The following is a 23,624-nucleotide window of genomic DNA, read 5'->3' as shown; positions in this document are numbered from 1 at the left end:
AATTCGCATTTACTTGAAGTTGATCTTCCGTTCTGTGCTTAAACGCTGACCTCCAATTAAATTGAAAATTGGACTTTAAATTCAACTCAAGATTGGATTTGAATTTGGTTTTCGACCTCGAATTAAAGCGGGACATAAATTTCCAATCGCATCCTAAATTGATCTTAAAATCACACTAGTTGGTAATTGGTATTAAAATCGCAGTTGAAATTGGACTTGACATCAAATGAAAAACGGTCTGAAAACCTAATTTGAAATTTAATTTGAAGCTGGACTGGAAAATTATTTAAGCTCAATCACAATTGGACGTAAAATTAGCATTAGCATTAGCATATGAGGTTGCACACATCGTAGATGGCTATATAATCGCATTATATTCCTGGCTACGTCCGAACAACCGCAGGGGAAATGGGTAGGAATGTTAATGAGATCATCTACTTCTGAAAGTGCAGGGAACCCATACTACTTTCACAGAACAGAAGTGGAAGTCCGAACGATTCGGCGATCAAAACTGGTAACAGAGTCTTTCTTGTTTTTCTTTTTCTTTGGGAAGGTTTTCGCATAGAAGCGAATAACAGCAATATAAGCAGAACGCTCGCTGCCAATCGCATAGCAGCTTTCACATGCTTTCGTGTGCATTCTTATGCGTTCGTGTGTTTTCGTGGAAAAATGTGACTCGCTACCGCCAGGTTCGCTAGTATCTGTACAAAGTAGCATGTACGTGTTTGGATTTCTACTTCCACTTCTGTTCTGTGCTACTTTCATAGATGTTACACGAAAACAGAGGATATCGTATTAGTAAGGATCATGAGAATTCAATAATAAAGTATGTAGAGTAAAGAGGGATAAAAGTGCGATTTAATGATTTATCGATGCAGATTTCGAGTAAATTGACTACATTGACATGGATGGGCTACTTTGACAGCTTGAATCTAACGTAAACTTTGGTTGCTTACGAAGCATAGTTGCTGAGTTATGTGCAAATGTTATTTTAGGGCGGTTTTGATGTAATTTTTCGTTATACGGCAAATACGATATCAACAGCAGGGTATTACTTGTTGAAAATTTGTGGCAGCGTTTTACATCACTCACATATCTGTTTTGAAAAAACGGTGAAAAGAATTTACAAAATATATTTCGCTTTTTCGCAATTTAATCTAACGCCGTTAAGCGTCTAGCGGGCTAAAAGTACGATTCACGGACGGGGGCAAAAGTGCGATTCATGGACGAGGCAAAAATGTATAGCTAATTATATACAGCTTTAGGTACTATATTACAGATACTAGAAATGAAAGATCTGCAGAAAACTGTGTGCTCTACAGATCTTGGCCGAAGAAAAACAATGTGTTTCCGATGATGAAACAAAAAACAAACGTTTGGAAAGTTTCGATCTAACGTAGGCTGCAATACACCAGCGCAAAATAGGAAAGGTGCAAATTGAGAATATTCCTTACCGAAACATAACGCAAATTGAAAATAATATGGTTTTGTTAGCTACTGCTGTGCTAATTTCATGGACTCGAGCTACGCACTTTTGCCCCGCTAGTGGGGTAAAAGTGCGAATCGGAACTGGATCAGAAGATAGAAGAATTTATTTTGCAAAACACTATTACCGCTGATGATTTATAGTTGAAGGAGAAGACATTGAGTTACTGCATCACTATAAAATATATTATGTTGTTTTCCATCTTAATATCTCACGAAAATTGATGCCAACTTCAAACATTGCACTTATGCCCCGCCCTACTCTATATATAGTATACTAGTTGAGCCCGAATCTTACGATCCGGAAAATATTAATGTCTGTTCAGAATTCAGAAAACTGCGGATACATTCCATTGGCCAGTGTTTGCGAAGATGTTTAATCTTTGTATTAGTTCTTTGAGTTTCTATATTGCATAATATAGCTCTAAGATGTTGTGCATAAAAGTCATAGCCGGAAACTGAAATAAAATTTGTATGCTCGCATTGGATTTTATTTAACTGAATGAAAACATCATCTCCAGTGCTGATTCTTTGGGTGGGCAAAATGGCTCTTTTGTGTCCATTGTCTGCTGCGAGCCGATTCACATGGTCAGTGTTAAGTCAGACAGAACCGAGTGACAAAATTCTGACTTCGAAATCATCTGATGAAGATGATGGGGTTTTTATGCCTACGTGAGGATGGCCTCAGCTTGGCTTTTCCCCATCCAACCATTGCTCCATGTAGACCTTTTAGGTCGGATGGATAGAAAATTAATAAATAAATAAATAAATAAATAAATAAATCTTCTAACTCAGGCTGTTCGCAACATTCATATAGTCTGATTAAAGTAAAATCTAGCTTAGAAAATTCTTGATCGTTTGCTATCATTAACTTATTTTGTAAAATTTTACGGCTTGGTTCGGTGTGATTTAACACCGACCATATGATATCGCGACAAGCAATCGAGTTGAGCAGGCGAGTCGAGCAGTCGAATCAAGCAATCGAGTCAAGCAGTTGGGTCGAGCAGTTTAATCAAGCGTCAAGTCGAGCAGTTTAATCGAGCAATCCAGTCGAGCAATTTAATCGAGCAGTTGAATCGAGTAGTCTAGTCGAGCAGTTGAGTTAAGCACTCGAATCGAATGGTTTAATCAAGCAGTCAAGTCGTGCAGTCCGGTCAAGCGTTTCAGTCGAGCAGTTAAATCGAACAGTTCAGTCAAGCAGTTCAGTCGAGTAGTCCAGTCGAACAGTTGAGTTTAGTAATCCGGTCAAGCAGTTCAGTCGAGAAGTAGAATCGAGCTATCGAATCAAACAGTTAAGTCAAGCATTTGAGTCGAGCAGCCTAGTCGAGTAGATTAATCAAGCTGTTCAATCGAGCAGTTGAGTCGAGTAGTCCAGTCGAGCAGTGAAATCAAACAGTTGAATCGAGCAGTTGAGTCGAGCGTCGAATCGAACAGTTAAGTCAAGAGTCGAGCAGTCTAGTCGAGCAGATAAATCAAACTGTGCAGTCAAGCAGTCCAGTCGAGCAGGCGAATCGAACAGTCCATTCAAGCAGTTCAATCGTATAGTTAAGTCGTACTGGCCAGTAGAACAGTTTAATCGAGCAGTTCAGTCGAGTAGTCCAGTCGAGCAGTTGAGTCGAGTCGAGCAGTTGAATCGAGTAGTCCAGTCGAACAGTTTAATCGAGCAGTGGAGTCGAGTAATGTCAAGCAAATGTGTCAAGCAGTCGAATCGAGTAGTCCACTGAGCAGTTAAATCGAGCTGTTCAGTCGAGCAGTCAAGTTGATCTGTCCAATCAAACAGTTCAGTCGAGCAGTTCAGTTAAGCAGACGAGTTGAGCAATGAAATCGAGCAGTCTAATCGACCAGTCTAGTTGAATAGTCTAGTCAACCAGTTGAGCAATCGAGCAGTCCAGCAGTCGACCAGTGAGGTGACTGAGAATACAACCCATTGCTAGTTACCGATAAGCCTCTTATGACGTTATGTCAGTGACCTGGTTTTCGGTACAGACAAGCCTCTTATATGAACGCCAGACTAAAAACGGAGGCTAGGATGATAGGGTTACTAATCAATGCGTCGATAACCAAATATATGGTAGGAAAAGACTCCAGAGAAAGCTACCTTTGCCTTTCACGGACAGTGACTATTGACGACGATGAACTGGAAGTGGCTAATGAGTTCGTATATTTGGGATCGCTGGTCACCACCGACAATAATGCGGGTAAGGAGATCCAACGACGCATTCAAACTGGAAATCGAGCCTACTTTTCCCTCCGCACGACACTTCGATCAAGTAGCATACGCCGCCACACAAAGCTGACGCTATACAAAACGCTAGCTAGACGGTAGTCCTCTACGGATTTGAGACAGTAACTTTGCTTACGGAAGACATACGTGCACTATAGTGCTATAGCCGTATTTGAACGAAAGGTGTTACAGACTATTTTTGGCGGAGCACAAATGGAAAGCGGAGAGTGGCGGAGGCGTAGAAATTACGAGCTACAGGCACTGCTTGGAGAGATTCCCATCGTACACCTGGCGAAAGGTGGGAGATAGTTTTAACGTTATTGACATTTGAAAAATGCACATTTTTTAGAAAAAATGCCTGAAGCTTCAGAACCAAAGTAGATAGCGACTTGATTTCTTCAAACAAAATGTGCGTTTTTGATGGATATGAAAGTGCTGAAAAGGCATGATTTGTGAGAAATTAACACGAAAGGAGATACAAAGAAAAAACGGATATTTTAGGTCCACCCCGACCAAAAAACTTTAATTTGCTCCAGCCTATCAACGGTAAGAGATAGGATATTAATTTCTTCGTCAAAGTTACTCAAAATTTAATGTTCTTCAATTCTGATGAACACCTAGATTTGGGTTTCATCGCACTGTGCGGCACCAGGCTCGACCAGGTTGATGCCGACTTGCGTGTGTCGAGACGCGCAACGAATTCGCGACGAGTAGCCCAGGACCGAGTACAATGGAGAGGAATTCTTGATACGGCAAGAGCCACCCCGGCTCTCGGCTGCTAAATACTAATACTGATAATTTCTCGGGGAGTTTTTAAACATTAAATTTTATGGAGAAGGTGGGGCAAGTTTTGTTAAAGTTTTGGACGTTAATAGCTCACCGATTGATCGGTAAATCTTAAAATAAATAAAAGGAAAAATTGTTCCTACTTAGCAAGTCACTATTGGAATAGGCATAAATCCTAGGCGCTGTCAAAAATCAGTTACATACAAACACGGTCTTACTTTCCAAGACCATGACGATAGGTTTTAGAAAAAAGTTTTAATTCTTTTCGATCAAAGCTAGACCAAGATAGATGTCCTAGGAGTAAACAATTCGGTAAAATCTAATCTAATCTAATCTCACACTAACGCAGTCAATTCTTGAAGGCATGGACACTAACGCATCTCACACTAATGCAGTCAATTCTTGAAGCATGGACCTCCCGTACCAAACGCTTCCCATATTCATAGATAATGATTTATTTACAGATGTTGGGAGTATCTTTGCTAATAAAGGTTAAGTGATACTCCGGACCCTCGGATCCTCGGGCACATAGAAACTATACGAAAAGTTTTCTCAGTGCATTTTTGTTTTGACGCCATTTTGTGCAAAAATTGGCAAGCAGAAACAAAACAAAAAATACTGGCAAAAGAGCTAACACACCCAAGTAACATTTTTGTTGTATAATAGCTTATTAAACTATTGTACCGCTCATTCCCGTGAAACAAGTGCTTGATAAGCTACTATACAACAAAAATGTTACTTGGGCATACACACTCTCATTTCTCTCTGAGGCCGTTTATTGTTGTGCATGGGGGCCTTAAAAAAATTCCGAAATTTTAGTTGTCACCCGTTACGTTGCGGGAATTCGATAGTTTTTCCATGGATAGTTGATAGGTTTTCCATTCTGTCAGTCGCCCAAAGCCTACTGTCGGATAAAACAGTCACTAATTCTTTCTCGCATACTGCGTTACGTCGCATTCACGAATATTCTTTTAACCCTGTTTTCGTGCAAGATATCAGTTTACAATAAATTCTTGAAGTATACGGATACATCCTGGTAAGGGCAAAGGGCGGTTGTTCACTTGTCTATAACAGTTCACTTTGAGAATATCAAGTTGGTCTCGGTTCAACGGTCAAACAATAAAATTGGTTGAAGTGTTTTTATACTTTTACCGAATTTACTCCCAGGGTACGAAATGGGGAAGGCAACAAGGAAAAAACGCTCAACAACCTCGAGGGTCACATAGATTTTTGCAATGTGCCCAGTTAATGAATTTTATGTACCAAACAGTTATAGTTTATGTGTTCGCTAAAATTTTGAATATACTATTCATATGCGTATAATTTCTATGTGTACTTCTAGACGAATTGTGCTTATATGTGGCACATAATAATCATCTGAAATTTCATATGGAAATTTACCACTAGTTATTTGCAGCATATTTTGAGTGTATGAATCGCACAAAGATCTCGACAAAAAGTATACGGCACAACATTTTAAAAACGAAAATGTTGCGGCTTCCATATCCTACCATATCCTATTACGCCAAAAAAATACAAGCGTTCCTAAATAACCATCCGATCCCATTTGTACCCAAAAATCACAACCCGACAAATCTGTCTCAGTGTCGCCCAATCGAAGAGTTCTTCGGGATTTTGAGCTCCTCGGTGTACAAAGCTAGCTGGAGAACCACAACTTGCAAACAATTGACTGGTAGAATCAAGAGTTGCAGTCGCAAAGTTGACGCGACGCCGTATATAACGTATATTCGTTATGAGTTAGGTTATGAATCAGTAACACAGTAGCCGAGATTCGAACATACGACGACTGGCTTGTTATACCAGCATCGTACCTCGAAGCTAACTGGGCGGTAAATTCAGTAAATAAGACCTTCTTCAAGTATCTTTGTCTATTTTCGACAGCTTGAGAAATAAAGTCCAAAATTTTAGTTACCACCCGTTAAAAAAATCTTCTTGCACTGTGTCTGGACCTTAACTTAAAGCGAATCGTTACTGGTTAACCAAATTTTTTGTCGATGAAAACACTTTTTGGTGTGATATGGTTTTTTGGTGTGATGCAACCATTTCCATACTGTTGCCTGATGTTTACAAGCAACATGGCAACGTATAACAAATATTCAGGTGGCAACAGAAGCAACATTGAGCAACAACTAGTAACATATCGCATACCACATGTTGCATTTCACATGTTTCCATAAAATTGCCCAGTTTAAACGCACCTTTAATAATAATATTCCTGTTTTTATACCGTACTTTTTCTTTCCGCATAGTTCGTAAAAAGCAGAATTGTGCATTATTCATTCGATCGCTACTGTAGACTTCAATTCGTCGGTGCTTCAATGTTTGTTGTTCAACTCTATTCTAATACGATTTATTTATTATGAAGTGACTGCATAATGCCAAATCTGAAACCAAACGTTGCCTTCTGTTCAGAGTCTGAACTTCAGACAGACTTGTTATTGCGCTTCTCGTGCGATGACCATTACCTACGACATTCGTAATGACTTCACTCTCAACCGGTTTCGGCATTATTTGCGGAATCCGCCAGTTTGATTTGATTTATAGGGTGCTGGATGAGTTCGTCTACGGCGGGTCTTCGTCTAAAAGCTTTCTTAGATTTTCTACCTTATTTGAATATGACGCAGAGAATCTGTTGATCACTCGGTAGAAACACTGGAAATGTTCAGCTGTGATTCAAACAATTTCCACTGTTGCATGAAAATTTATTTCACTAAGAAATGTAACTTCCGAAATATTCTATCCGCCTGGTCTTCTGCTAAAAAATGAGCAGTTGTAGATATAATTCCTTTAAAAACTCTAAATAACGTATAACAAAATGGCTCCGTCACCCTACTTAGATGGGCTGTTCCAACTATGCTAATTTATTTTGGTTATTGAATGCAAATGTTTATTGATCGATGACTGTGGAGTCTCTAGAGGATTGAAATAGTTGAATCAATATATATAGAATGCCAGTGTCGCTGCAGTGCTCGTGGTAAACATCACACATTTGAAAACTACGTATTTACACTGTATGCGCATATGTGTGAGTGATCGATTCGAAACGGGAATCTGATTGTCAAACTAAAAAGGCAACCCAATAAAAAATCCTTCTGCTTTTCCGTAAATCACGTAGGATAAATCACCCGATTTGGTCGTTTTGGGGTATTTCGTCGGGAGGAAAATTTTCTATTGGGCAATTTGACAATGTAGTTCCCGTATCCAAGACACGAACCAGCAACATGTTTGCCACCAAAATATCCATGAAACACCAGCGACACTGGCATTCTATATACATTGATTACTAGCTGACCCGACAAACTTCGTATTGCCACAAATTAACCTGTGTTGTACATAAATCATGAATCTCGGATGATCTTTGTCACAATCTCGAGTTTTGCAAGCCCCCCAGTGGGCGGCGCTTCCGACGGCGGGTCACCGGCAACACTCGCGACCGTCTCGTCCTGAATGATCTAGTGTTACTATAGATAGTTTTTGTGGTCTTGTATTGACTAATGTTTTATGGAAGACTCTAGAATTTCTCAAGTTCGATTAGTTTTTGAGTTTCGCAAAAATTTCTGTTTTATTTTTGAATGAGAGTCCATATCCCCCTACCACAGGGGTGAGAGGTCTCTAACTATCGTAAAATAAATTCAAGACTCCAAAATCTCCCACATGCCAAATTTGGTTCCATTTGCTTGATTAGTTCTCAAGTTATAAGGAAATTTGAATTTCATTTGTATGGGAGCTCCCCTCTTAAAAGGGGAAGGGGTCGTAATTCACCATAGAAAAAATTTCTGCCATCTAAAACTCCCACATGCCAAATTTGGTTCCATTTGATTGATTAGTTCTCGAGATAAGAGGAAATTTGCATTTCATTTGTATGGAAGCCCACCCTCTTAAAGGGGAGATGGGCCATAACACGCTTTCTAAAGAAGAGAGGGGTCTCAATTCACCACAGAAAAAAATCTTGCGCCCAAAGCCACTTACATGTCAACTTTGGTTCCATTTGCTTGATTAGTTCTCGAGTTATGAGGAAATTTGTATTTCGTTTGTATAGGAGCCCCCCCTCTTAAAGTGGGGAGGGGTTCTAATTCACCATAGAAAATATTCATGCTCTAGAAAACTTTCACATGCCAAATTTGGTTTCATTTGCTTGATTAATTCTCGAGTTATGAGGAAATTTGTATTTCATTTGTATAGGAGCCCCCCCTCCTAAAGTGAGGAGGGGTCCCAATTCATCATAGAAAAAAATTTTGTCTCCAAAAACACCCACGTGCCAAATTTTGTTCCATTTGCTTGATTAGTTCTCGAGTTATGAGGAAATTTGTATTTCGTTTGTATGGGAGCCCCCCCTCTTAGTGTGGGAAGGGTTCCTTATTTACCATAGAAAATATTCTTGCGCTCGAAAACTTTCACATGCCAAATTTTGTTCCATTTGCTTGATTAGTTCTTCAGTTATAAGGAAATTTGTATTTCATGTGTATAGGATCCCCCCCTCCTAAAACGGGGAGGGGTCCCAATTCATCATAGAAAAAATTTTTGTCTCCAAAAACACCCACATGCCAAATTTGGTTCCATTTGCTTAATTACTTCTCGAGTTATGAGGAAAATTGTTTTTCTTTGGTACAGGAGCCCCCCCTCTTAAAGTGGGGAGGGGTCCTAATTTACTATAGAAAATATTCTTGCCCTCGAAAACCTTTACATGCCAAATTTGGTTCCATTTGCTTGATTAGTTCTCGAGTTATGAGGAAATTTGTATGGAAGCCCCCCCCTTTTAAAGAGGAGAGGAGTTATAATTCCCCTTATAAAGAGGGGAGGGGTCTCAATTTACCATAGAATAAGTTCTTGTCACCGAAAACACCCACATGCCAAATTTTGTTCTATTTGCTTGATTAGTTGTCGAGTTATGCAGAAATTTGTGTTTCATTTGTATGGGAGCCCCCCCTCTTAGTGGGGGGAGGGGTTTCTAACCATCACTAAAACCTTTCCTGGCCCCAAAAAACCTCCACATGCATATTTTCATGCCGATTGGTTCAGTAGTTTTCGATTCTATAAGGAACATACGGACAGACAGACAGACAGACAGACAGACAGACAGACAGAAATCCTTCTTTATAGGTATAGATACTATTGAAATAGGCAATTGGTCTTCAAGACAGTTAGCTATGAACTGTTTAACGTATCGATCGATTCGTTAACATCCTAGAACATTACACTCTTCATCATATCTGAAGTAGTATTTCCGTCATTTGATGTTCCCTAGAGCGCGGCGCCAGCTGATTCATGTTGCTTCTTCAGATTTAGATTAAAGCGAAGCAAAGTCTTGCACATAAACGTTACAGATATGACTCTTCGTTATCGACAGACTTCCCAACCGACTGCTAGAGTACAGAATAATTGCGGAGCTAGTGCAACGATCCTGCTGACTCTAGCGGCACTGCCCAGCCGAGATGCGAACATACGATGACTGGTTTGTTAAACCCAAGGGACTGGCAACCCTATCCCTACTCAATGTGTTTGACATTAGCCAACATCTACTGCCGGCGTGGGTATTATTTGCAAAAATCTGGCTAAGATTTAAAAATACTACCCATCTGCCAGCATACCGGCTTTGCAGAGTGAAACGAACAGAACGTATAGCGGTGTCATGCTGTTTCATTTACGCAAATGGTTAGATGTTGACTGTAAAAACATGGCTGCCTAGCAGGACCGTGGTTAGACCACCATCGTATCTCGAAGCTAACTGACCGGTCTTAAGAATAAAAGACGCTTAAGAATAAAACATTTGCTAATAGCGCACTTCCAATCTTAAAAAAATGTTTAATATCAGTGTCAAGTAAAACTTCCAATCTTCAAAAAATGTTTAATATCAGTGTCAAGTAAAACTTTAAAAACTGATACAAGAAAACTACCGTATTGATGAAAAAATAATTTAACTTAGATGATGTCTTACGAAAAAATGTATAAGCAATCCGTGCTGAAGCGGAATGTTTGTCTTTTTTGGTACCCATGTTTCTATTAGTCAAAAAATATCCGTTTAGAATTGACACTTCCGGAAGAGCAACAAAATTTACATTTACGCGATGTTGTTCTCGATCAAATGCATACAAAGCAATGGAATAGTGCACCCCCTCGGTCACACGCTAATGGTCTGAAACTGTCTGTACCGGCTTTAACACGATAACAGCCAACAAACTCATTGTTGGCGCAGATCTGCAGATTTTACAAGCGGCTTTAACTAAACAAAAAATTTACTTCAAACACGGAAATAGCTAATCATGTTTTTTTTTTGTGCAGGAAAATCTCTGTTAAGAGCAAATTACTATCGCTTGCGTGCCTGCCTTATTAATAGAGATCTGCATTATTCACTCAACAAACAAAGAGCAAATAGTCAGTGGTAGCATTCACCGCGCAGTTCACCGGCTGTTACACATTCATTGAATAGACTTTTAAGTAGCTTTAAAGTTGCTTCCGTTACACTTTCAAACATTGTCTACTTAGATCAACTGATTGTGATAACTCCAACAGAAACCTGCTAGAAATCGAATTGCTTAGATTTTGATTTTCCCACACAGATTCTCAACAGGTTTCTTGTGTCGCTTGCATTTAGGTTCATTGATTGGTTGAGGGGCCTCAACTTGTCACTCAGATACTATTCAAGGGGTATTATATTATATTCACTTTATGAATGAAATGTGGAATTGAAATGTTCTGATAACAGATTAGTGGGTTACACCATGCACCAGCAACCAGTTCCCAATGCCAGTTCCAAACCAGAACAACCTCAGGTTGCTCCTAATTTATTTTCTTCACCTCTTCGTAAACACTGACGGCACGTTAACCGATTCGATATTGACTTTCACTTTCAGCGACAGGCTTCGGGTGTGAAATTGCGAGTCTTTTCGCCGATATTCGCTAAACGGTGTTAGGAGGACTCTCCGCCACGTGCGCGCGCGACCGAGCTTCTGGATGTTTCGCGTAATGACTGAAGTCACAATCTTCGAGTGCGTTTCATTTTATACAACCAATTGCTTGCTGGCTGTCTGAAAGCCGATGCGATGCAGAGCGCAGGCTTGCTTTTTGTGGTGCTGAGCCGAGAGCTAGCTCAATACTTAGACGCGATCGGTTAATGGTGTACGGTAAAACGGCGGCGGCGGTGTCTGACGTAGCAGACGTGTGTAGAATCTTGATTACTAAATGGAATAAAAAAAAAATCCCATTAAAGCAAACTTCAACACGCTGCGGGCGTTCTATCGAAAAGGAAGACGTCACAAAGAAGTGCATGCAATAATCTGTGCACCAGAGGTTAGAATCTTTACTTTTGCGAGAAAAACGAAATGCAGCACACCTGCCAAATACGCCCAACAGTGACTGTTCTAACATGCACACACCGCACACTGCAAAGAGGATACGCGCAAAAATCGATTCGATGCAATCACCAGAGAAGCAAATGATTACCTGTTTGAGAGGTGAAGATAAATCAAACTTGAGCAATATAAGGCGGATACTTTTTAAGCCTGAATTGAACGATCGAACGTTTTCTATGGGACGGACTACAACAGCAGTATTCGGGGAAAACATTAAATCTACCATCGAAAACCCTTCGCTACTTACGCCAGGAGATGCGTCTTTCCCATACATTGCATTTATTCTGTGTGAAAAAGCACGGTTTTGGATGTAAGAAGGAATACATTTCCTGTGCTGAGTTTTATCATAACTCGTATAGTATGCATTTCGTAAGAACAAACCCAGCGCAGTGTTTCAAATTTAAATTCTATTCTAAGAAAAAGCGAGTTAGTATCTCTAAAAATTTGTAATTTGTAAATTTGATATACTGTTTCGACGACAAGAACAAGAAATTGCAGTATAATGTATTGCTCTGACTTTAACCGTTATGTGTGCGACAGGGTACCCGGGTACCTTTTCAGTTTTAAAATAGTTATAACTCATTCAATTTAAAACATACGTCATTGAAATTTTGCGACATCGTAAAACTCGTTGATCTTAAGTAATTGAGGTTTTTTTGGTGCATATCCATAAAGGGGATTAGCCATGAGAGTCACTTGAATTTTTTTATTACGTAGGAGGGCGACAAGGGTACCCGGGTACCCATGATTTGCTATCTTCATAACTTTAGTTATGTTGAACCGATTTGGATGAAACCGGTGGCATTTGATTCGTACATTTATCTAGTTTTGATTAGATAAAACGTTTGGCCATCAAATGACAAGTAGTTCCCGGGAATCGGTAATTCCGGAGCAACATCCGGTAAAATGTGGGAAGCCGCATGTTTTTGAAAGAATATCAGCTTTCAGTAAACCTATTAGCTTTGAACTTGACACTGTGGACCCATTTTTCATCTAATTATATAAATTGGTGACTTTAGATCGCATTGGCCACTCCAGAATTTGGTTCCTGTAGGGATACAGATGGCGAGTTGGGTGCCTAATCCAATATTAGAATTGGTTTAGCGGATCTTTTAGATGTTTTGAACTGAAATGGTCAGTTTAGTACTGATTGATAATTTGGGAACTGGTTCCAAATGTATAACGGATGGTTCTACGTTTTGAACGGTTCTGATAATGCTAAGCATTATCTTGAATCCTGCGGTATCATCTGTGACCCCGTAGAAACCATTTTCGAAATAACCAATCAAAATACATCGAAATGTAAAAAATATCACCTACCGAACTAATTCCAAGAACTTTGATACCCATATTGCTAGGTTTTACCTCCAATCCTGGACTGGCCACCCATGACCCCACAGGAACCTACTCCGGAATGGCCAACCTGATTCATCTCATTATATGAAATAGTACATTGTATGAATTTTTAGAGTTTTTATATCCGCATGACTGATTTTCCTGCAATACAATCATTTCTCTTCCTCACAGCGGACACTCTGTCGGAATTCCGGATTTTCGGGCCCCGTATGTCTTTTAGTGGCCAAATGGCCAAATGATTCAAAACTAGATAAATAAACGAATCAAATGACACCTATTTCGTCGAAATCGGTTTAAAATTGTTGATGTTATAACAATATCAATTTTGGGTACCCGGGTACCCTTGTCGCCCTGCTAAAGGTGTTTTTTTTGTCGCACACATAACGGTTAAAAATGTTTATTTATATAGGCGTACTATGCAACCTGACATTGTGTTATTGATGATCGATTGTTGTACCCCTCAGCAGAAGGCACTAACGGTGCTCTCGCTTGCCAGCCAGATTCACATCCAGCTTGGACAAAGCTTCCAATAAGCTTTGTCCTCTAGGAGTAGTGTGCCAACTATCCCACTCGACTGCCCGGACATTGCCAGCTTATTTAACATCTGGTCGAACTGCTCCGGTGATCACCTAGAAGCCGCAGATGTAGACGCATCGCAATCACGTACCCTTCTTGGTCGGTCCACTTGGATGGGTTTCTGTCATGGCCATGACAGCAATCGCTGCCATTCGACGACCGAAACCCATGACCTGAAATAGCGCTCGAAGCGCTGCTTGTCCGGGGATGCACGCACGGACCAACCAATCTTGATTTTGCGAGACGCCAACAATTTATTGGCGATTGCCTCTGGCACATTAATGGTTGCGATTTGCATGCCACCATCTACCTTTTGTCAGACATTGACTGTTGACTGAGGGCACCATCTCGGTTTTGATTTGGTCTTTCAGAGCATTTTGCAGATCAACTGCCGTAGTAACCTCGTCCAGGTTTGACCTGGGAAGATACATAACTGTCAGACATCTGCGAAGACAACTCGGCTTCGGTTGATCGGCTCTCCAGTGGTTTTGTACCTCACGTACAATCTGGGTAGCAGCCGCATGGACCGCTCCCCAGACCTTGCTTCTCGCGCCCACAAAACGAGGGTATATGAAAAGAGCATGTTCTGCAGTTTCCTCTACATTCACGCATTCGGGACACGCGGAGGACTCCGCATGCCTGAACTTGAGCGGGTACTGTCTAAAACAACCATGCCCTGACAGAATCTGCGTCAAGTGAAAATTGACTTCGCCGTGGCGCCTGTTGACCCACCTGGATAGTTCCGGGATATATCGATGTGTCACCGGCCCTTTTTGGAATTAGACCTTGCCCGCTACCGTGTGATCATCGAGGCCGATCTTGTGGCACTCCGTATGCCTCTAGTTCTACATTGGTTGAAGCACTCTACGTCCTCGCTCATCATGATGCCAATAGGCATCATACCCGCTAAGACGCAGATTGCGTCATGTTAAACTGTGCGATTCGCACTCGCCACTCTCAAGCACATGAGACGATAGGTGCTTTCCAGCTTGGCTAGATAGCTTTTGGTACCTAACACCGATGACCACACCGGCCCGCCATAACTGAATATGGACTGAACTACGTTGGCTAATAGCCTTCGCTTGCTGCCATATACCGCAGAGCTATTAGACATCATACGACAATGCAGAAATAGCTGTGGAAGCCTTCTTGCAGGCATAGTCGACGTGGCTCCCGAACTTGAACCATGACTCACAGGAGTTTTAAGGCCTGCGTTGACGAAATAGTGCAGTCCCCGACGCTGATCTTTGCTTGCTGTACCGACTTGCGGTTATTCACCACGATTGCCTCCGTTGTATGACGCGCTAGCTCCAGTTTCCTGGAGCGCATCCATTCTTCAACAATGCTTATAGAGTGGGCGGCCATCAATTCTGCGTAATAGCGAATACCCGTCCTTTTGCGCTGGATTGCCACCTCGGCTGTCTTAGTGACAGACAAGATGACATCCAACGTCCGTAGATTTGCCTTTTTGGAAGCCGAATTGTTTCCTTGACGTTGACGTCTGTCTGTTTGTATTTGTACCCTCCGTGTACTGTACGAGTCTGTAAAGGATAACCCTCTCCAGCACTTTGCCGGCAGTATCGAGCAGACAGATCGATCTATATGACGAGGGGACACCCGGAGGTTTTCCCGGCTTCGGCAATAGGACCAGGTTCTGTCGCTTCCATCTGTCCGGCAAGTGGCCAGCTTCCAGGCATCTACTCATTACTGCCCCGAGTAAATCGGGTGCTTCCAAAATACCCGCTTTAATGGCCAAAATCGGGATTCTGTCCGGTCCCGGTGCCTTGCTCACCTTTAGGGATTTAGCCATCTCACTGAGTTCCTCGTTAGTAACCGTCGCTTCCTCCCCGACTTTTAAACCGCTATCGCCCGCGTTACTTTGGGTGTTCGGCAGCGAGGTCGACCATCTTACGCTATGGTCTGAGATACTGAAACGTCGGTCGTTGGACGTCTCAGCGGCCTGAGGCGAGGGCTTTGGCTCGTGGCGCGCAAAGAGGCCCTCAATGATCCGCTTCAGCATCTCGATCGCTCTGCGAGCGCCATCACGCCCTTGGTCTTTGCCATTATGAGTACGACCCTGTAGGCATCACCCCACGGGTTCGCATTGGCACTAGCACATAACCTTTCAAAGCAGGCTCGCTTGTAGTTATCCCACTCTTTCGTAAGAAGTTGTAGTAATCCTTGACTTCTCAAAGCTCTTGGTTGGACATGTAGCCGAATACTGTTGAGCAATGCTGGGCACTCTGTTCTAGCAGTTAGGACGTCAGACACGAGAATAGCACGGGCAACATTGCAACGGACAACTAATGTATCCACATTGATTAGTTGGCAACGACTTTCGTAGGAAGGTAACTGAAATGGATCCCTGCATGGAAGGCGTCGAAGAGCAATGCGCACAAACCTCCACTGTACAGCCTCGATACGATCAACTCCATTTTGGTAATGTGGATTCCAAATTTGGCAGCAATACTCGAGAGATGAACGCACCAGCGAACAGCATAAGGACTTTAGACAATAGATGTTACTGAAATCCTTAGCGATCCGGAACATGAAACCTAGATTTCTAGAGGCTTTCCCGATTACATATGAATGTTGCTTGAACGATAGTTTGCTATTGTAGTGAATAGCATTAGTAAGGTAGAATCTAAGGAAATCATTGAATATATGAATTATGAAACTTGCTTTGTTACAAAATTGAACATAAGATAAAAATGACACTTGAATGGTAGCACTGCTCAGACATTAATGAAGTCCGACATATTGTCTGGCAACCAAGCATAGAATTCTTTGACGTGTGTACAACATATCCCGTAAGGTCCTGTATCGTTAGAAAGATCGGTAATCGGATAGAACATTCTGTGTGCTACTTTCGCGAATGACAGACGTGTGGTTCGTCTTCTAGATTCGGATACGACATGGCGCAGCTGGTAGGTAAGTAAAGTGAAAAGTAGATATTGAATCTACTCAATTTCATCTGTGCGAACGAAAAGTTTATAACTGTACGAACGAAAAGTTTATTTTTATGGGCGAAGCGGTCCCAAACATAATAATTATAATACGTCACATGAGCGCAGCAAGCTCAGCAAAAAAAAAAAGTTGAGCGGTGCGGTCTCAGCAAAAAAAGAAAAAAAAGTTGAGCGGAGCGGTCTCAGCAAAAAGAAAAAAAAAGTTGAGCGGTGCGATCTCAGCAAAAAAAAAAAAGAAAAAAAGTTGAGCGGTGCGGTCTCAGCAAAAAAAAAAAAAAGTTGAGCGAAGCGGTCTCAGCAAGAAAAAAAGGTTGAGCGAAGCTTTCTCAGCAGATACTACATACATGAACTACATGAAGCAATCAAAACGCTTAGCGAAGTGGTTTCAGCAAATTCTAAATGACAGCGAAACGGACTAAGAACTTGGAAAAATGTAAGAAAACTGCCAAGATTTTGTTAACTAAGGTAAAATAAATAATGAGTGATATAGGATGATCACGATTCTCAGTTCGCGATTATGGCAAAAACGGTGATCATGGTGAAATTTCTCTAAAAAAAGAGATGCTTGGTACGGATGTGAAGCATTCCTTCTCGGATACGAAGGTCAAACACTTTCCCAGTACTGCAAACTCTAAGATGCGGTGCTTGATCGATATAGTTTAAACTCATAAATACAGAGATATACACTTCTATCGTTTATGAACGCAATGTCAACGCTGTCAGAGCTCGCTATCATGAGGCCACCTGTTGGGACAAACGAATTCTTTATATGTACTTAAGCATTATCACGCAATTAAATTGGCAGCAGAAACAAGTCGCTTTAGTTGGAATGCCAGCACAGTATTGCAGTTTCCTTATACCGACTTTTGTTTCTCTCAGTTAATTCTATTGATCTTGAGCAACAAGATGAAAATGTAAGGCTTAGCTCCTAAAAACATTTGCATTATTTGTTTTATTGACTGGCAATTAACGATGTATAGATTTAGGTCTTGCAGCCGGCGTGATAGAAAACGTTAGACTAGATAAACGAAGGTTTCTGCAGCTTCATTTTGGGTCCGGTAATGAATTCGTTTGAAAAACTAAAGGTTGATAAATAGTGTCTCAGGAAATTATTTTCTTTGTGTAAAGCATTCGCCGGCTAAATCATCGCTTGTTCTGAACGTTCGCATGTTCGCATTTGGTCGTAGAACATTTAGAACGTTCGTTCGGGTATTCAACGTATATAGCCACTTCAGTCACATTAAGTTGGTCAATACCACCAAGGTGCAGCCGTCTTTGTCTGCTGAATTTTCGACAAATGCGGTAGCATCTGTGTTACTATAGCAGCATAGCCAGCATGGCTTTATGTTGGACATTGGACTGCTCGCACAGATCCCATTTCTGGAACTAGCTTTTATAACTCATTTGATCGACATTCAGTTCGATCGTCAGAACTATATTATAACATCCCTGACTGGTAGTCGTTTCAAAATGGGAGTCCTTTCCCCTCAGAAGAGTGCAAGTTTCATGAGTATGCATTTCCAGGTTCAATGGAGAACTGCGAGGGTGGCAAAATGCATAGGATTGTCTTGTTTTCGTGGAGTCTGAATGGTTTCGATAGGCAGTCTACCTATTTTGGTACTGCTGCAAAATCAACGTGTGCCGCAGAAGTTTGATTACCTGATATACGGTACTGAGCAATAGTAATAGTAGTTGACTGTCTTAAAACGAAAAGTTGGGTTCTAGTGACCGAGCGGTATTCACGAAAGCACTATGGTAACTGTCGCAAGAGTTCTCCAAAATGAACTGAAAACATCCAAGGATGCAAGCTGGCCGATTTCCCTCGCGTTGATGGGCGGGAATCGTATAGGTAGTGCGCAACCACCGACGAGACATAATACTTAAAGTGATTATGCTCGAGTTGAGTTTCTGAAATCGTTGATGGACACACTGCGGTGTCATGCAGGATTGGATGATTGTTTAACTTATTGGTCGGAACATACTTGTGAGGAGCCAAAGCGATTGGCTGACTGATACAACTTGAATCAAAACATTTCAACTTGAAATAGCACTTTATTTTACATACCTACTCCGTTTTGGCCAGGTTTTGGTTAGTGAGAGAAGACACGAGATAAAACTCAACATGATATAGTGAACCATCAGTAGCGGTGTTCTCACTAAATATGCGCTAAATATTTTGTTCCCCAATGTTGTCATTGTCAGAACCGTCAAAACGAACTCCCAAGTGCCCAGCGGTGAGTTTAGCAGCAGATGAAAACAAGTTCGGTACACTGAATTAAATTACTAACGAGAGTGTTGTTTGACAAAAAAAAAAAAAAAAAAAAAAAAAAACAAATCAATTTGGAGTTGAGTATATTGTTACAGTAGTATATTGCTGTACCTATATGTAGTATTATGCTTTACAGCTGTACCTGGATTAATCCAGATTATTTTCTCTAATGCCAATGTATATGACAAAAGAAAACAGCAACATTGCAGTTGTCACTCTTTCTCTTTCTCACTCACAGCATTCGTATTATCATATTTTTTGTGCCAGTCGCACTTTTAGACTGCGGTGTTCAATAAGGTGCAAAATGCGGGATATATTATTGAGTAATATTGTTACAGTTCAGCAGTGGTAGTGGTAGTAGCAGAGGCTGAGAGGTAATCTGGTATGAACCTGAAGTTAGCATAAGAAAAGGCAATATTATATTGTTTCCCTTTGTACAATGTAATACCGTCATATTTGTTTTTTTTTTGCATCTCAAATTTGCGAAAAAAAAAGCTAGCTACCCTTACTACGCGTACGTGTAAACAACAGCCTCAGCTCTCGATGGGTGCTAGTGCTATGCTAGATTTCTAAAATAGCTTTCTTGGTTGAAGTTAAATCTTGACAGCTAACCTAACTGAGGGCACAGATCACTAAGATCTATGTACACTATTACTTAGGTACGGCAAACGCGGCATGTTTGTGTTCGTAATATGCTGAAAAGTATAGGTGTATTAGTGTCATCGTTGTACGGCACAATGTTTATGCTTTTTTATGCCCGTAGAAGAATAGGGCGAGATTGACGTCACCCTTGCTGTTTACATTATTTGCGCTGCTAACACAATCAAACGGTACGTTGTTCCACACCTCTACTACTTCACATAGCACTAAGATGCGGATAGCTTACTTCTGATTTATGATGATAAACAGTAGAATGAAATTAAAATAATACAACAATGGAAAGTGCTTTGCAACAATTTTACGAGTTCTATGCTAATTCATATTTAAACATTAATTATCCTCTAGTGACCTCTAGTGAATACATTGAAAAAGGCTTGAGGCGCCTAATGGCTAAATTGCAAATATGTGTGAGAGACACAAAAAAAAACACGCTAATAATTTTCGCGTAGAAGTCTTAAGAAGTTTTCTAAATTTTTTGATGAAATAAGTTATAGAGAGTATAGCCGAGGGCGGATGTAGTGAATAGCATTAGTAAGGTAGAATCTAAGGAAATCAATAACACTCATTGAATATATGAATTATGAAACTTGCTTTGTTACAAAATTGAACATAAGATAAAAATGACACTTGAATGGTAGCACTGCTCAGACATTAATGAAGTCCGACATATTGTCTGGCAACCAAGCATAGAATTCTTTGACGTGTGTACAACATATCCCGTAAGGTCCTGTATCGTTAGAAAGATCGGTAATCGGATAGAACATTCTGTGTGCTACTTTCGCGAATGACAGACGTGTGGTTCGTCTTCTAGATTCGGATACGACAGCTATCTAATAGTACGCCTTGATCTTTGATGCAGTTAGTTCTTCCAACGCTAGTACCTAAGAGCTAGTAGTTGAAAGAGATAAGTTCTTTTTTTCTTGAGAAAGAGATGGTGGCACATTTACTCGGTTTAACTTTCATACAGTTTGTGCAACACCAGTCTGCAAAGTTGTCTAACTGTTGCTGAAGCACGTGGGCGTCGGCGATAGAGCTGAAGATTTTCAAATCGTCGGCGAAGCTCTGCCTTCGTCCGAACGGGCTCTTTGCATAATTCTCCTCGCACGAAAGCACGCTCCGCGGAGTTCATCAATTTTATCTGTCCACCAGTAAGCCGGTGATCTCCCATACCTAGGTCGGGCTTTCCCAGGCATGGTGGTGTCAACAGTACCTCAACCAAATGATCAGCGTTCAGATCGGGTATACCGCGATCACCTCAATCTCTTCGTGTCGCTCCCATAAATACTTCGGAATCCACGGGTGGTTAGAGTGTCGGCTCTACTCGCCGCCTGTCGCCTCGTTTTCTGACCGACACCATAGCGGACCGCCTGATGGTCATTGTCAGGGCCGGCGCTTCCCTTAAGCAAAACAAGCAGCTGCTTGGAGCGCCACTTCGAGGGGGCGCATTTCGCCTACATTAAAAAAACTGTAGCATTAAATGTGGTGGTTAACATAAAACTTTCTTCCTTCTCCTTTAGCAGCATAAAGTCGGGATGGCAAGTGGTGTATCTAGAGTTACTCTCCGCTGTATTGGGTGCTGGGCTATTTGCCACCAATTCGTTGAGCATCTCGAAACAAGCAAATCAGCTTAAACCTGGTCGAGCCATCTAGTAAGTTGGGTCTCTCTATTCGTAAAGACCCTCACACACGTACGACCATGTTGGCCGAAAATGTTGGTGAATTCATGTTCGGTCAACACTCTCGCCTGAGTATTAGCGCTACGAACCAAGCAGGCAGAAGATGTTGGGCTTGTCGCTCGACCTGAATGACCCACCAACATTTTATTCGTTTCCAACCCAACATATACGTACGTGTATGGGCGCTTAAGACCAATGAAGGTCTAGAAGAACATATTCCCTGCACGGTCATCCGGTATTCTCGCGACGTGACCGACCCATCGTACTGTCCCAAATTTTGATGATTGTACTTTGAGAATCATTCCAAGTAGTGCCTGCAGTGCATGGTTCATACGTCTACGCCATTCTTCGCTTTCCGTTTGCGCTCCCCCTCCTCCTGATCAGAGATGCCAGAAGTGAAGACATGTCTTCATTTTGAAGACATTTTTGTTACAAAAAAGTGAAATGTCTTCACTTGAAGACATGTGAAGACATGTCTTCACCATGCAGTTTAAATGGGCGGAAAGCCGAAGGAAGACAAATGAAGACATTTTTTCTTGATTCGTGAAGACTTTTCAAAAAATCACCTGGCATCCCTGCTCCTGATGAAAATCTATTCGCAAACACAACAATCAAAACACTCAGATAAATGTGGTGGGAAAGTGGCATTGATGATATTAAATTATTTAGGAATTTTTCGGAAGATTTTCGAATCTCTTCAGAATCCGCAAGCAGCAGATTCATCTTCGATGAAGTAGCAAGATATGAAGACAAAGTTTCTGAAGTAACAGGAAATATGAACCGAACTTTTTTGAAGGCTTATCATTCTAGCAATGGGTTTCAAGAATCCAACAATTATTTAAAAGAAATGGCGGTTGACTGTGACCAGTGTTGCGAAACCCGCACTTGTGTGGGCTAATTTTCTCACACACGTGTAATCGGTCTAATGAACATGCCGGCATAAGCATTCCTTTCGAACTCCCGCTTTTGTTTATTCATGCACTGCAAAGACTTTTTCAAGTGTGTGATTAGCTAACAGCCACCGTCGTCGCACTCGCACGTCATAGCAGCCTGAGCAACTGATACCGGTAACTCGTGAGGACTCGCACTCCCAGTCTCCCACCCGCGTGTAGAATCGAGGGCGTAAGATGAAGAAGAAAACAAAAAGTAACGCAAAATCTATATCCCAGTGTGCCGCTAGTCCTCACGGGTAGCTGGCTGCTTACGAGTTGTTTGCCTCGTGAGTGGTTTGCAGAAAGACGCGAGACTGTGTGTTTGCGAGTGTGTAGGTAGTAAAATGTCTGCACACAGCAACGCCGGCTGTTTTTCGTTTGTTCTTGGGGCGCCATTTTGAGAATTTGCGTGGAGCGAAAAATTGTCTAGAGCCGGCCCTGGTCACTGTGAGTGTAGCCATTGTATACCCTCCAGTCTCCTATCAGACCAGGACTGCCGAATGTCGAGTCGATGATAGACTCTGCACCGTTCCTACTGAAGGTACTTGTGGTGTCGCCGTTGGCCAGATTTACGTTAAGCTTTGCCAGAGCCTCTAGCAGAATCCGACCCCTATGCGACGTTCGTGCGACGACTTCCCCACGCTACCATCCAACTAAAAATTTTAAACTGAAATAGTTGAAATCCAATAGATAGCGCATAAAGTCAGCTTAAAAAGAAAATAATCGTTAAAGGATATAAAACGAAAACAGTTATTACTGGGTAATTACGGGGGAATTGGGTAGAAAATGCTGATTTGCTGTTAATAATCCGATCGGAAAGAATAAAGCGTTTGAAACATTATCCTTATTGATAAATTTGATAGAAATATAAAACAATTTTACTTTTCATCTAGCATATGCATAGCTATTAATTAAACATTTTACCTGTTAAAAGCTTGTGAACAGGCCCGTAAGCGTTTAAAACTCGACCAGTTCTTGTTAGATGTTTAGTTTTCGTAGGGATTTCTTAAGTATAGGTACGCTAGAATAGTAAACAAAAATGTAGTCCTACGTCAAGAGGAAACTGAAACAAAGGCTAGCGCCTGTTTGGAATGTTCCATTAGTTCATTTAAAGTAATCATATTAATGGAATTTGTTTCTAATAAAATGTTCATTCTAATAATACTGATGCTAAACATTCCATTTGATAACTAAACCGAATCATTGATTTGTTTCAGTGGCAATACCTGTTCGCCAACTCCATGTAGATCCTTCAAAAATACCTTATCGAGATGAGATGCTTCACTGCATTCAAGTACATGTCAAATGGGAACATTCAGAATAT

The 23,624-nt window shown here is 41.2% G+C and overlaps 1 protein-coding gene across 2 annotated transcripts in view; it reads right to left on the bottom strand.

Annotated features, from left to right (window-relative positions):
- The window catches only part of LOC128745095 (ecdysteroid-regulated 16 kDa protein), a 29,718-nt gene that overhangs the window by 3,787 nt on the left and 2,307 nt on the right, over positions 1–23,624 (bottom strand). Inside the window, exon 1 of one of the 2 annotated variants that reach the window (XM_053842080.1) lies at positions 11,312–11,461. The exons of the other annotated variant lie outside the window; for it this stretch is intronic. The gene's annotated coding sequence lies outside the window, so the exon portion shown is untranslated. Of the gene's footprint in view, positions 1–11,311; positions 11,462–23,624 lie in introns of those variants that run through there. 2 annotated transcript variants of the gene reach the window in all.

The sequence above is a fragment of the Sabethes cyaneus genome, chromosome 1, assembly GCF_943734655.1.
Source record: "Sabethes cyaneus chromosome 1, idSabCyanKW18_F2, whole genome shotgun sequence".
Lineage (NCBI taxonomy): Eukaryota > Metazoa > Arthropoda > Insecta > Diptera > Culicidae > Sabethes > Sabethes cyaneus.
Note: the sequence above shows the minus strand (reverse complement) of the source record. Positions and strands in the feature narration are given on the sequence as shown.